Source organism: Euprymna scolopes, chromosome 4 (genome assembly GCF_053919585.1).
Source record: "Euprymna scolopes isolate OS-2025 chromosome 4, ASM5391958v1, whole genome shotgun sequence".
Lineage (NCBI taxonomy): Eukaryota > Metazoa > Mollusca > Cephalopoda > Sepiida > Sepiolidae > Euprymna > Euprymna scolopes.
The window spans coordinates 95,413,561-95,429,671 of NC_136485.1; the positions used below are offsets into that span (position 1 = coordinate 95,413,561).

Here is a 16,111-nt window from a genome sequence, read left to right on the forward strand (position 1 = left end):
GGAAACTACAACATAACATAAATAAAATTAATAAATGGGCAACGAAAAATGGTTTCAAATTCTCCAAAACTAAAACAAAATGCATCCATTTCTGTAACCAACGCAAACTCCACTCTGACCCAACCTTACAGATTGAAGGCGAAAAAATTCCATTCGTAAATGAACACAAGCACCTGGGAATCATTTTTGACAAAAAACTAAATTTCATTCCACACATCAATCACATCAAAACCAAATGTAATAAAGCATTACAACTCCTAGGAGTCATCGCCCATACAGATTGGGGAGCTGACAAGAACACACTACTCAAACTATATAGAGCGTTAATTAGATCAAAAATAGATTATAGTAGATCCATATATCAATCCACCAGAAAGTCATATCTAAAAACCCTCAACACAATATGCCACTCTGACCTAAGACTAGCACTAGGAGCATTTCCAACCTCCCCTGTAGAAAGCCTGTATGCAGAAGCACATGAAACTCCTCCAATGCTCAGAAATCAAAACCTTTGTCTAAAATACTACACAAAACTTACAGCCAACCCCACAAACCCATCACACAATAGCACTTTAAATCCAAACCGTAAACAACTTTTCGACCAAAAAGAAAATGCAATCAAAACCTTTGGACTTTGAATAAAATTGATTTCCAAAGAAGTAAGTCTACTCATAACTAAAATTCACGAAACTATCCTACTCAAAACCACTCCCTGGAAAATCATATCCCCTAACATCGACCTAAGTTTAAGTAAATATGAAAAGAAACATACTCATCCAATAACTTATCATGATAATCTCGATAAAATCAAAGAAAAATATCCAGACCACACACATCTATACGGATGGGTCTAAACAAAATAACGCAACAGCCAGTGCAGCAATACTCAATAAATCAATCAAAAAACAATCAAACTTCCCAAAAGAAACCTCAATCTTCAGTGCTGAAATACATGCTCTAATCCTAGCTCTCAATCTAGTCTCCAATAACAGAAAAAACAAGTTTATAATCCTTTCAGACTCCCAATCTACTCTAAAAGCTATTAAAAAGAAAAAGATGGACAACCTCCTAATCGCAAAACTACTCCAAAAATTAACTGAATTAAACAGTAAAAAAGAAATACTTTTCTGCTGGATACCGAGCCATTCCGGTATTAAAGGTAATGAATTAGCAGATTCAGCAGCAAAAAACGCCTTAAATCTCCCAATCGATGCAAATTTTAAAATTCCATACATAGATCTAAAAAGACGTATCAACGCATACACAACAGAAATGGCAAACCTACTGGAATGAACACCCTAACAATAAACTTAACGAAATCATGCCAAAAATTAAAAAACAAGAACAAAATACAAAACTAAACAGAAAAGAAGTCAAACTAACAAGAATAAAAATAGGTCATACTCACTTAATCCACTCATATCTCCTAAAAAAAGAAAGCCAGCCCATCTGTATAACTTGTCAAACACCACTCACAATCAAACACATATTAATTGAATGTACTAATTTTGTAACAGTAAGAAATTGATTCTACAAAGAAAACAATATTAAAGAGTTATTTAATAAAAACAATCCCCACACCATACTCTCATATCTTAAAAAAATTGGCCTTTATAAAAAAATTTAAAAAGAACCCTTATACAACGGTCCTGGATATGACCTAAAACTATACCCGATGGTGAGGCTCCACCTTGCGGGCCTTGGGGAGTGTGGAACCACCCTTTAATTGCGATTGCTCCCAGGTCCACTCTGACCCAAAGTGGTAGTACCTGTTAGGGTCCCAACTGTGGATTAAATAGAATACAACTTAAAAAACAAATATACTCCATTAAAAATTGTTCCTCAAAATCACTAGATTCGGCATTAAATAACCTGAAAAATGTTCATATGCCGTAAAACAAAATCACCCAACCGACCAGCCTCACAAAAACCAAACCACGATCTCGCTCAACATCTAAAACCAGAGATAAATCAAGCATAAAAGCTATCAAGCCAATTGAACACAAAGAACCAGAAGCCATAGAAACAGAAACCGAATCCATCAACGATAAAAAGCTCACAAATGCACATGAAACAGTCCAATGATTCAAATACAAGAACTACAGACCAAAATAAATTTAAAACCTCCTTGGAAACAATGGAAGTAGAAGACCGAACTCCCAAACCCCCATAAAAAAAAACACCCCTATTCTCAAGACAAAAAGAAATCAAATACATAAAATCTAAACTATGGCCAACAAAATAATCCAATGGAATTGCAGAGGTATAAAAGCCAACCGGAATGAATTACTTCTACTAATATCCGATCTATGCCCCATAATATGCCTACAAGAAACCTTTTTAAAACCATCTGAAAATATCAATCTTCAAAGTTTTACTGAATACAACTATACAACAAATAACCCAAATAGAGCTTCTAGATGAACATCCATTCTCATTAACAAAACCACGGCACAAAGCCAAATAAATTTACAAACTAAATTGCAGTCAATTGCCATCACAACCACCCTACATAGAACAGTCACAATTTACTCCATATACCTGCCTCCAAACGACCCCATAGATGAAACTGAAATAGAAAAACTCCTCAACCAACTCCCTCGCCCCTTCTTATTATTAGGCGACTTTTAATAGTCATAATGTTAGTTGGGGATGCTCAGACACAGACAGAAAAGGAATCACTATAGAAAATATTATCAACAACCTATGCATATATAACAAGAAAACCAACCTTTATTTATTATCAACAACAACAACCTATGCATATATAACAACAAAAGACCTACCTTTATTCACTCCGCTACAAACTTGTTCTCAGCAATTGGCCTTTCTATAAGTGATCCTAGTATTTTTGTAGATTACAATTGGACAGTGCATGTGGATACCTGTGGAAGTGACCACTTCCCAATAACATGAGAACACTTTGATCCTGAAATAACTTTAAAAATTCCTCACTAGAACCTTAAAAAAGCTAACTGGAATAAATTCAAATTACTATGCAAATACTACCTGGAAAACAATAACAATTATATTCAAAATCAACTTAAATTTTCTCATTGTTTATACGAGTAGCCCTGAAATAAATGAAATACTATTTTTTAAAAAATACTATTTTATTTTTCTTTTAATGAAATTAAAATACTATTGTTTAAATAAAATTTCCAAAACGAACGATTGCTTTCTAGCTATGCTAACTGATGACAGTTCTTTTATTTCTTTTTTATGGTAGCTTCAAACCAAAACTTTTATACCAATCAGAAAAAAGGTTACTTTTTTTTTTTCTTTTTTTCTCACTTTTATATACATCTTTATTTTTAGTTTATATTTAATAAAAATATCAGAAGTACGACACTACAAGCCATCTTGCGGATTTAAAGGTCTCATCCTGTATGCTGCATATTTAGGATGTTCGTATAGTCCCAACAGCATACTCTAAAAATAGTCTTTGGTCCCCAGTGAGATTGTTATTTTTTGTTAGAGTAACTACGTTCTAGAGGACTACTTATTGGTAAAAAGTCAACTTGGGGTAAGTGATAATGGTTGTTGCTACATAATTTTCCGAGTGGACCAGTGAATGATATTGGGATTCATGCACATCCAGCAATGAATTAATGTCCTAAAATGATCAATATTTTGTATTTTTCAATTTAGTTTATTTTCTAAAGATATCTGTCCAAATTTACATCAGCATTTGTGCTTTAGCATATCTACACTCTTTTACATTCTACACTCTAAAACATTGATGACGTCATCTGCTAGAACTGCACCAGTTGCTCCAACAGTAGCGATTACTCTGTGAAATTCCATCTCCTTCGTGAATGTCAAATGATGTTCTTAGCTTTTCTTTGATTTTGCTTTCCCTTTTCATCCACAATTTCCTTGTAAAATAAAGTGTCTTGTCCATTTTCCGTGAACACCAATTTCTAATTTTTTGATTATAGGCATTATTTTTTGTTTTCTTTTTTCCTGTAAATTGACAAATCTGATCTTACAATAATAGTGCCATAAACACTAGTGCAAAAACGTTAAGTATTTTTTTAAAACTAATCCTAAATGTTTTTTTATGTTACCTTGTTTTTAAACTTGTTTTTTCGTGTTTTATTTATGTATTTTGTCTGTATTCTCCTGTCTTATCCGTCAACCGCCCCCCCCCCCATGCTACAAAGTAAACGATAAAAACAAACAAAATGCCGGAAACTAACGATAGAAAAAAAAAATGCCGGAATTTATTTTCTATTAGAGTAGATAAACTTAGGACTTTATTTAAGTAGTATACTTAATATATACTATTACTGCAAGCTTGCTTCCTTGCTGGCCAATCAAACCATCTAATACAGTTAGCCTTATGTTCAAGTACATTCGAAATATAATACAGTGCAAAGAAAAAGTTACCCATGAAAACGAACCTCTTAAAGTAAAACCTTGAATAATTATCTAAACTCGAATGTAAATTAATATTAAGCTGACTTTACAAATTGATAATAGTTAATTATTGTATTTTAATTAATTATAATGTGAAACTCTAATGATTCAAACTCGATAGATAACGACAAACTTCCACCCATTAATATGGGAGGGGAGATTATCATCAAGTGTCCTGAATTGTTAACTTAGCACCGGACTTACTACTTAGATATAAATAAGTCACTTGTACCCATTACTCCCCCCCCTTTTTTTTTTTTTTTTTTTTTTAAATGGAGAGTAGATAATACAGTGGATGTGTTATCGGCAGCTCCAGTAACTTTCGCTTCTCCTATTTTGTCATTCTTCCTCATTCAATGAGTGATTTTTCTGACAAAGGGTGAAAAAAAAGCTGCTTAAAGGTCGGTAGTACTTGGTGACCAGTAGTCTGAGATGTTGGAAATTTTTCTGTCTCTGTCTGTCCTTGTGGCCATGTCACTAGTAAGGGTGCTGGAGGTAAACGTTTTGTCTGGGCTGACGTTATCCGCCTGATAGTCAGGGACCCGAACCTTGGATTAACCACTAAGGAGACTGTCCTATCAGCAGGCACAAAGTACTGGGACTGCTGTATTGCCATTTGGTGAGTGGATCTGGACCATACAGTAGTCTCTGGTGGAGCCTCTCGATGCCATACTAGTGGGTAATTGTTACGGCTTTACCTTTTTGTGTGCTACAAAAAAAAAAAAAATTTTCCTGTCTTTTTCTCTCTTACTTTCCCTCTCTGTACTACTCTAACCAAGTATGCCGACCTATTCCACAAATCCCAAAACCTCAACATGAAATATCTCCAGAATAAAAACTCGATTAAACCTAGACCCCCATCTTCCAACGTAGACCCCTACTACCAGGTCTCCTTCTCCAACATCAGGGGTCTGCATTCCAACCTTCCAGAGGTTGAAACCCAATTACAGGAGACAAAACCGGACATATTATTTCTAAGTGAAACTGGAATAGGGCCGACCACTTCCCTAGATGAGTTCATAATTAACGGATACTCTAATTTAACAGCTAAATCTGACACCCAAGATCGACATGGGCATGGAATATGTGCCTACATTAAGGATGGCTTCCCGTGTGGCAGGGATATCTCTAGAGAAGATCCTAATTTACCCTATATGTGCTTCAGGGTTGCACTTGCTAACACCACTGCATTTATATTTGCCCTCTATAGGCCCCAGAACAGCAGAGTTACTATCTTTAAGAGCATATCTGAGAAAATAGACAACATACTGTCTTCACATCCCTCAGCTAACATCCACATCTGTGGTGACTTCAACGTCCATAACGTGGAATGGCTGACCCATTCAAATAAGACAGATGATGAGGGGAGGTTCTTATGACCTCACTCAGATTGTTCACGAACCCACCCGTGTGCCCGATACACCCAGTCAATATGCAAGCCTCCTAGACCTTTTTCTCTCAACTTCCCCTGAGCTATGTTCATGTTCCGTTCATTCTCCTCTAGGATCTTCCGACCACTCCGTCGTATCAGTTAAGATAAAAACGAAATGTAAGAAGCCCTCAGACGTACCCCTCCACCGTACTGTATACCGATACTCTATGGCTGACTGGGATAGCTTCCGTACATTCATATCTGATTTACCTCTGCACTCCATGTTTAAAAAGGAAGTGTCCTCTATAGTATCAGATCTGACCGAATGGTTAATTGTAGGCATAGACCAATTCATACCATCTAAAAAATTCCAACAAAAACCTAACAGCCAGCCATGGTTCTCCCCAGAATGTGCTGCTTCTATCGCGCACAGAAATCACTTTTTCCATAGCTACCAACGTAATAGATGCACTGAGACTAAAGCTGCTTTCAGGACTGCCAGCAACCACTGTAAAAAAGTAATAAAAAATGCAAGAGAGCTTTATGCCCAGTTTGTTAAATCCAAGGTAGCTGAGCAGCGGCTTGTTTTCCCACCAGTTTTGGCAAATAACAAATAGGATCCTGAACAGAAGTGTGCGTTCTATCCCAACCATTATCAATGGACCAGAGGTCATCTCGTCAGCGTCAGACAAGGCTAAACTATTTGCAAAGAACTTTGCAGCTAATTCTACCCTATGCGACGAAGGCCATCAACTCCCCATATTTCCTCCTATAACACAGAACAAGCTAGGTAACATACAAATATCCATGCATGAGGTCGCCAAGCTAATCAAGAACCTAGATTCCCAATTGCATCCCAATTATAGTGTTAAAAAAGCTTCAACCAGAACTTGCTCCCATACTTACGAAACTATTTAAGCGCTGCCTTAAGGATAAGTGCTTTCCAACACCCTGGAAGACCTCATCAGTTTGCCCTGTATTTAAGAATTCAGTTGATAAGTCATCTCCTTCTCAGTACAGACCAATAAGTCTCCTGTGTGTTATGAGTAAGTTGCTGAAATCCATATTAAATAGAGAAATAGTCAACCACCTCAGCAGGAATAACTTTCTTAGTGACACACAATATGGTTTCCGCTCTGCAAGATCTACCGCAGATGTGCTGACGGTTATATCCCACAGGATTAGTGAATCTCTTGACAAAGGCTTCCTTTCTAGGGCAATTGCTCTTGACATATCAAAGGCCTTTGACAAGGTATGGCATAAGGGTCTACTTCACAAGATTTCCAGCTACGGTATAACTGGAAATATTTTCTCAATCATTAAATCATTTCTCTCCGATAGGCTCATAAAAGTAGTGGTAGATGGACAAAAATCGGAGGCCTACAATATAAATGCTGGAGTCCCTCAGGGGTCAATCCTGGGCCCAACTCTTCCTGATCTACATCAATGACCTCCCTAAACACATACTTAAATCATTTGTTGACATCTATGCTGATGACACGACCATCTACGGCAACACATCAAAGGCTACAGATGACAAAGTTCTCTCTGATTCTCTCTTCTCTGATCTCGAATGCGTGGTTCAGTGGGGGAAGATGTGGCTGGTTACTTTTAATGCATCCAAAACCAAGCTCCTATCCTTACATCATCAACGCTCTGATCCCCATCTGGCATCAATTGAAATGGATGGCTCTCGTCTGGGTGAGGCCCCGTGTTTTGACAAGCTTCTGGGTTTGACCTTTACTCCTGATCTGAAATGGAACACGTACATCAAGTCTGTTGCCAAGCTCGCTGGAAAGATGGTGGGATCCTTCTACCGCTCGAGAAGATATCTCACTACTGATGCAATTCTCTATCTATATAAAAGCTAAGTACGTCCAAGGATGGAATACTGTTGCCACAGGAGCTGCTAAAAACAGCCTATCCTGCCTTGACAGAGTACAAAATAGACTTCGTGGCTTAGTGGGGGATGCCCTTTTCTCTACCCTGTAACCTCTCTCCCACAGAAGAGACGTTGCGAGCCTATCCTTGTTTTATCGTTATTTCCATGGCAGGTGCTCATCTGAACTCCAGTCTCTGGTCCCCCCTTGACAATCTTTCACGAAAAACACCCGTCTAGCTGAATCCACTGTGAAAAATTTCCCCCACTCTATATCTGTGCCTAAATCAAAATGTGGATTCCATGAACAAAGCTTCTTTCTTAGAACTGCACGCCTGTGGAACTCTGTTTCGTCTGCCTGCTTCACACCGGACTACAACTTGGATGTCTTCAAGTCCAATGTTTACAAATTCCTAATGAACCGCCCATTAAGTAAACACTTCATCAAATCTCCACACTAACGTAATGTACTTGCAATAACCCTTATCCCTGAGTGGCTTCCGGGCCTTGATAAGTGGTGATCACTGTGTAAAAAAAATAAAATAAAAATTGTAAGAATTTTTTTTTTTCTTATTAGTTTACATAAAATACAAGTATAGAAATTCATTTAATTTAAGAATGTGTATTATATTGTTATTTAAAAAAATTAAAAACAAGAGAAAATATAAATATGAAAATAAACTTATCTTCTCTTTGATAGGACAGGTACAGACTATCTGCTTTGTCTGACAATTTTCTTTTTTGCATTTAACCCCGTTATCACCCCCCCCCCATCAACCCCCACCCTGCTGTCACACTTGATCATATTTTAGCAGATTTTATGACCAGGCATTGCCCCAACCCCGCTGTCAAAATGTTTTTTTTTTTTTTTCATGATTAGGTAGCACTGGGCGCCTTCACCCTGTCCCCCAATTTTTTTTTAAAATAAATTACTAATTCATTTATTTGAAAAATCCTGCACTGTGTTATCTGGTTTCTTAACAGATTTTCAAATTACTCATTGTACCAAAATTTCTGCTGTAAGGCATGTTTATTTTTCGTATTGATATTCTAATGAATATCAATACGAAAAATAAACGTATCTTTGTTTTAGACTAACATTAACATCAGAGGCAATATCTATTTATCCTAGACAGTTGAGTTATTTTAATTTTCAGCAAATCATTGGCTTAGCTGCATTCTGTATAACATTAAGAAAATAATTCCAATGGTTTTTATCATGGAAAAGTGCATTATCCAACGTTTATCTGATTTTAATTATCATGAGTGTTGAATTTATTTCATTCTTTTACATATGGATATACATTCAATAAAATTGTCTGTTATTTATTTCATTCTTTTACATATGGATATACATTCAATAAAATTGTCTGTTATTTATTTCATTCTTTTACATATGGATATACATTCAATAAAATTGTCTGTTATTTATTTCATTCTTTTACATATGGATATACATTCAATAAAATTGTCTGTTATTTATTTCATTCTTTTACATATGGATATACATTCAATAAAATTGTCTGTTATTTATTTCATTCTTTTACATATGGATATACATTCAATAAAATTGTCTGTTATTTATTTCATTCTTTTACATATGGATATACATTCAATAAAATTGTCTGTTATTTATTTCATTCTTTTACATATGGATATACATTCAATAAAATTGTCTGTTATTTATTTCATTCTTTTACATATGGATATACATTCAATAAAATTGTCTGTTATTTATTTCATTCTTTTACATATGGATATACATTCAATAAAATTGTCTGTTATTTATTTCATTCTTTTACATATGGATATACATTCAATAAAATTGTCTGTTATTTATTTCATTCTTTTACATATGGATATACATTCAATAAAATTGTCTGTTATTTATTTCATTCTTTTACATATGGATATACATTCAATAAAATTGTCTGTTATTTATTTCATTCTTTTACATATGGATATACATTCAATAAAATTGTCTGTTATTTATTTCATTCTTTTACATATGGATATACATTCAATAAAATTGTCTGTTATTTATTTCATTCTTTTACATATGGATATACATTCAATAAAATTGTCTGTTATTTATTTCATTCTTTTACATATGGATATACATTCAATAAAATTGTCTGTTATTTATTTCATTCTTTTACATATGGATATACATTCAATAAAATTGTCTGTTATTTATTTCATTCTTTTACATATGGATATACATTCAATAAAATTGTCTGTTATTTATTTCATTCTTTTACATATGGATATACATTCAATAAAATTGTCTGTTATTTATTTCATTCTTTTACATATGGATATACATTCAATAAAATTGTCTGTTATTTATTTCATTCTTTTACATATGGATATACATTCAATAAAATTGTCTGTTATTTATTTCATTCTTTTACATATGGATATACATTCAATAAAATTGTCTGTTATTTATTTCATTCTTTTACATATGGATATACATTCAATAAAATTGTCTGTTATTTATTTCATTCTTTTACATATGGATATACATTCAATAAAATTGTCTGTTATTTATTTCATTCTTTTACATATGGATATACATTCAATAAAATTGTCTGTTATTTATTTCATTCTTTTACATATGGATATACATTCAATAAAATTGTCTGTTATTTATTTCATTCTTTTACATATGGATATACATTCAATAAAATTGTCTGTTATTTATTTCATTCTTTTACATATGGATATACATTCAATAAAATTGTCTGTTATTTATTTCATTCTTTTACATATGGATATACATTCAATAAAATTGTCTGTTATTTATTTCATTCTTTTACATATGGATATACATTCAATAAAATTGTCTGTTATTTATTTCATTCTTTTACATATGGATATACATTCAATAAAATTGTCTGTTATTTATTTCATTCTTTTACATATGGATATACATTCAATAAAATTGTCTGTTATTTATTTCATTCTTTTACATATGGATATACATTCAATAAAATTGTCTGTTATTTATTTCATTCTTTTACATATGGATATACATTCAATAAAATTGTCTGTTATTTATTTCATTCTTTTACATATGGATATACATTCAATAAAATTGTCTGTTATTTATTTCATTCTTTTACATATGGATATACATTCAATAAAATTGTCTGTTATTTATTTCATTCTTTTACATATGGATATACATTCAATAAAATTGTCTGTTATTTATTTCATTCTTTTACATATGGATATACATTCAATAAAATTGTCTGTTATTTATTTCATTCTTTTACATATGGATATACATTCAATAAAATTGTCTGTTATTTATTTCATTCTTTTACATATGGATATACATTCAATAAAATTGTCTGTTATTTATTTCATTCTTTTACATATGGATATACATTCAATAAAATTGTCTGTTATTTATTTCATTCTTTTACATATGGATATACATTCAATAAAATTGTCTGTTATTTATTTCATTCTTTTACATATGGATATACATTCAATAAAATTGTCTGTTATTTATTTCATTCTTTTACATATGGATATACATTCAATAAAATTGTCTGTTATTTATTTCATTCTTTTACATATGGATATACATTCAATAAAATTGTCTGTTATTTATTTCATTCTTTTACATATGGATATACATTCAATAAAATTGTCTGTTATTTATTTCATTCTTTTACATATGGATATACATTCAATAAAATTGTCTGTTATTTATTTCATTCTTTTACATATGGATATACATTCAATAAAATTGTCTGTTATTTATTTCATTCTTTTACATATGGATATACATTCAATAAAATTGTCTGTTATTTATTTCATTCTTTTACATATGGATATACATTCAATAAAATTGTCTGTTATTTATTTCATTCTTTTACATATGGATATACATTCAATAAAATTGTCTGTTATTTATTTCATTCTTTTACATATGGATATACATTCAATAAAATTGTCTGTTATTTATTTCATTCTTTTACATATGGATATACATTCAATAAAATTGTCTGTTATTTATTTCATTCTTTTACATATGGATATACATTCAATAAAATTGTCTGTTATTTATTTCATTCTTTTACATATGGATATACATTCAATAAAATTGTCTGTTATTTATTTCATTCTTTTACATATGGATATACATTCAATAAAATTGTCTGTTATTTATTTCATTCTTTTACATATGGATATACATTCAATAAAATTGTCTGTTATTTATTTCATTCTTTTACATATGGATATACATTCAATAAAATTGTCTGTTATTTATTTCATTCTTTTACATATGGATATACATTCAATAAAATTGTCTGTTATTTATTTCATTCTTTTACATATGGATATACATTCAATAAAATTGTCTGTTATTTATTTCATTCTTTTACATATGGATATACATTCAATAAAATTGTCTGTTATTTATTTCATTCTTTTACATATGGATATACATTCAATAAAATTGTCTGTTATTTATTTCATTCTTTTACATATGGATATACATTCAATAAAATTGTCTGTTATTTATTTCATTCTTTTACATATGGATATACATTCAATAAAATTGTCTGTTATTTATTTCATTCTTTTACATATGGATATACATTCAATAAAATTGTCTGTTATTTATTTCATTCTTTTACATATGGATATACATTCAATAAAATTGTCTGTTATTTATGTCATTCTTTTACATATGGATATACATTCAATAAAATTGTCTGTTATTTATGTCATTCTTTTACATATGGATATACATTCAATAAAATTGTCTGTTATTTATGTCATTCTTTTACATATGGATATACATTCAATAAAATTGTCTGTTATTTATGTCATTCTTTTACATATGGATATACATTCAATAAAATTGTCTGTTATTTATGTCATTCTTTTACATATGGATATACATTCAATAAAATTGTCTGTTATTTATGTCATTCTTTTACATATGGATATACATTCAATAAAATTGTCTGTTATTTATGTCATTCTTTTACATATGGATATACATTCAATAAAATTGTCTGTTATTTATGTCATTCTTTTACATATGGATATACATTCAATAAAATTGTCTGTTATTTATGTCATTCTTTTACATATGGATATACATTCAATAAAATTGTCTGTTATTTATGTCATTCTTTTACATATGGATATACATTCAATAAAATTGTCTGTTATTTATGTCATTCTTTTACATATGGATATACATTCAATAAAATTGTCTGTTATTTATGTCATTCTTTTACATATGGATATACATTCAATAAAATTGTCTGTTATTTATGTCATTCTTTTACATATGGATATACATTCAATAAAATTGTCTGTTATTTATGTCATTCTTTTACATATGGATATACATTCAATAAAATTGTCTGTTATTTATGTCATTCTTTTACATATGGATATACATTCAATAAAATTGTCTGTTATTTATGTCATTCTTTTACATATGGATATACATTCAATAAAATTGTCTGTTATTTATGTCATTCTTTTACATATGGATATACATTCAATAAAATTGTCTGTTATTTATTTCATTCTTTTACATATGGATATACATTCAATAAAATTGTCTGTTATTTATTTCATTCTTTTACATATGGATATACATTCAATAAAATTGTCTGTTATTTATTTCATTCTTTTACATATGGATATACATTCAATAAAATTGTCTGTTATTTATTTCATTCTTTTACATATGGATATACATTCAATAAAATTGTCTGTTATTTATTTCATTCTTTTACATATGGATATACATTCAATAAAATTGTCTGTTATTTATTTCATTCTTTTACATATGGATATACATTCAATAAAATTGTCTGTTATTTATTTCATTCTTTTACATATGGATATACATTCAATAAAATTGTCTGTTATTTATTTCATTCTTTTACATATGGATATACATTCAATAAAATTGTCTGTTATTTATGTCATTCTTTTACATATGGATATACATTCAATAAAATTGTCTGTTATTTATGTCATTCTTTTACATATGGATATACATTCAATAAAATTGTCTGTTATTTATGTCATTCTTTTACATATGGATATACATTCAATAAAATTGTCTGTTATTTATGTCATTCTTTTACATATGGATATACATTCAATAAAATTGTCTGTTATTTATGTCATTCTTTTACATATGGATATACATTCAATAAAATTGTCTGTTATTTATTTCATTCTTTTACATATGGATATACATTCAATAAAATTGTCTGTTATTTATTTCATTCTTTTACATATGGATATACATTCAATAAAATTGTCTGTTATTTATGTCATTCTTTTACATATGGATATACATTCAATAAAATTGTCTGTTATTTATTTCATTCTTTTACATATGGATATACATTCAATAAAATTGTCTGTTATTTATGTCATTCTTTTACATATGGATATACATTCAATAAAATTGTCTGTTATTTATGTCATTCTTTTACATATGGATATACATTCAATAAAATTGTCTGTTATTTATGTCATTCTTTTACATATGGATATACATTCAATAAAATTGTCTGTTATTTATGTCATTCTTTTACATATGGATATACATTCAATAAAATTGTCTGTTATTTATGTCATTCTTTTACATATGGATATACATTCAATAAAATTGTCTGTTATTTATGTCATTCTTTTACATATGGATATACATTCAATAAAATTGTCTGTTATTTATGTCATTCTTTTACATATGGATATACATTCAATAAAATTGTCTGTTATTTATGTCATTCTTTTACATATGGATATACATTCAATAAAATTGTCTGTTATTTATGTCATTCTTTTACATATGGATATACATTCAATAAAATTGTCTGTTATTTATGTCATTCTTTTACATATGGATATACATTCAATAAAATTGTCTGTTATTTATGTCATTCTTTTACATATGGATATACATTCAATAAAATTGTCTGTTATTTATGTCATTCTTTTACATATGGATATACATTCAATAAAATTGTCTGTTATTTATGTCATTCTTTTACATATGGATATACATTCAATAAAATTGTCTGTTATTTATGTCATTCTTTTACATATGGATATACATTCAATAAAATTGTCTGTTATTTATGTCATTCTTTTACATATGGATATACATTCAATAAAATTGTCTGTTATTTATGTCATTCTTTTACATATGGATATACATTCAATAAAATTGTCTGTTATTTATTTCATTCTTTTACATATGGATATACATTCAATAAAATTGTCTGTTATTTATTTCATTCTTTTACATATGGATATACATTCAATAAAATTGTCTGTTATTTATTTCATTCTTTTACATATGGATATACATTCAATAAAATTGTCTGTTATTTATTTCATTCTTTTACATATGGATATACATTCAATAAAATTGTCTGTTATTTATTTCATTCTTTTACATATGGATATACATTCAATAAAATTGTCTGTTATTTATTTCATTCTTTTACATATGGATATACATTCAATAAAATTGTCTGTTATTTATTTCATTCTTTTACATATGGATATACATTCAATAAAATTGTCTGTTATTTATTTCATTCTTTTACATATGGATATACATTCAATAAAATTGTCTGTTATTTATTTCATTCTTTTACATATGGATATACATTCAATAAAATTGTCTGTTATTTATGTCATTCTTTTACATATGGATATACATTCAATAAAATTGTCTGTTATTTATGTCATTCTTTTACATATGGATATACATTCAATAAAATTGTCTGTTATTTATGTCATTCTTTTACATATGGATATACATTCAATAAAATTGTCTGTTATTTATGTCATTCTTTTACATATGGATATACATTCAATAAAATTGTCTGTTATTTATGTCATTCTTTTACATATGGATATACATTCAATAAAATTGTCTGTTATTTATTTCATTCTTTTACATATGGATATACATTCAATAAAATTGTCTGTTATTTATTTCATTCTTTTACATATGGATATACATTCAATAAAATTGTCTGTTATTTATGTCATTCTTTTACATATGGATATACATTCAATAAAATTGTCTGTTATTTATTTCATTCTTTTACATATGGATATACATTCAATAAAATTGTCTGTTATTTATTTCATTCTTTTACATATGGATATACATTCAATAAAATTGTCTGTTATTTATTTCATTCTTTTACATATGGATATACATTCAATAAAATTGTCTGTTATTTATTTCATTCTTTTACATATGGATATACATTCAATAAAATTGTCTGTTATTTATTTCATTCTTTTACATATGGATATACATTCAATAAAATTGTCTGTGCTATTGTACAAAACAAGCATTTTGATGTTTTATCAAAATATATTTTCCGGTTTTGAAAAATTGAATAATTTCCTGT

The 16,111-nt window shown here is 29.4% G+C and overlaps 1 protein-coding gene across 1 annotated transcript in view; it reads left to right on the forward strand.

The window, feature by feature from the left end:
- Positions 1-16,111, forward strand: part of LOC145268972 (28S rRNA (cytosine-C(5))-methyltransferase-like) — a gene marked incomplete in the record, with an annotated part of 228,363 nt that overhangs the window by 207,609 nt on the left and 4,643 nt on the right.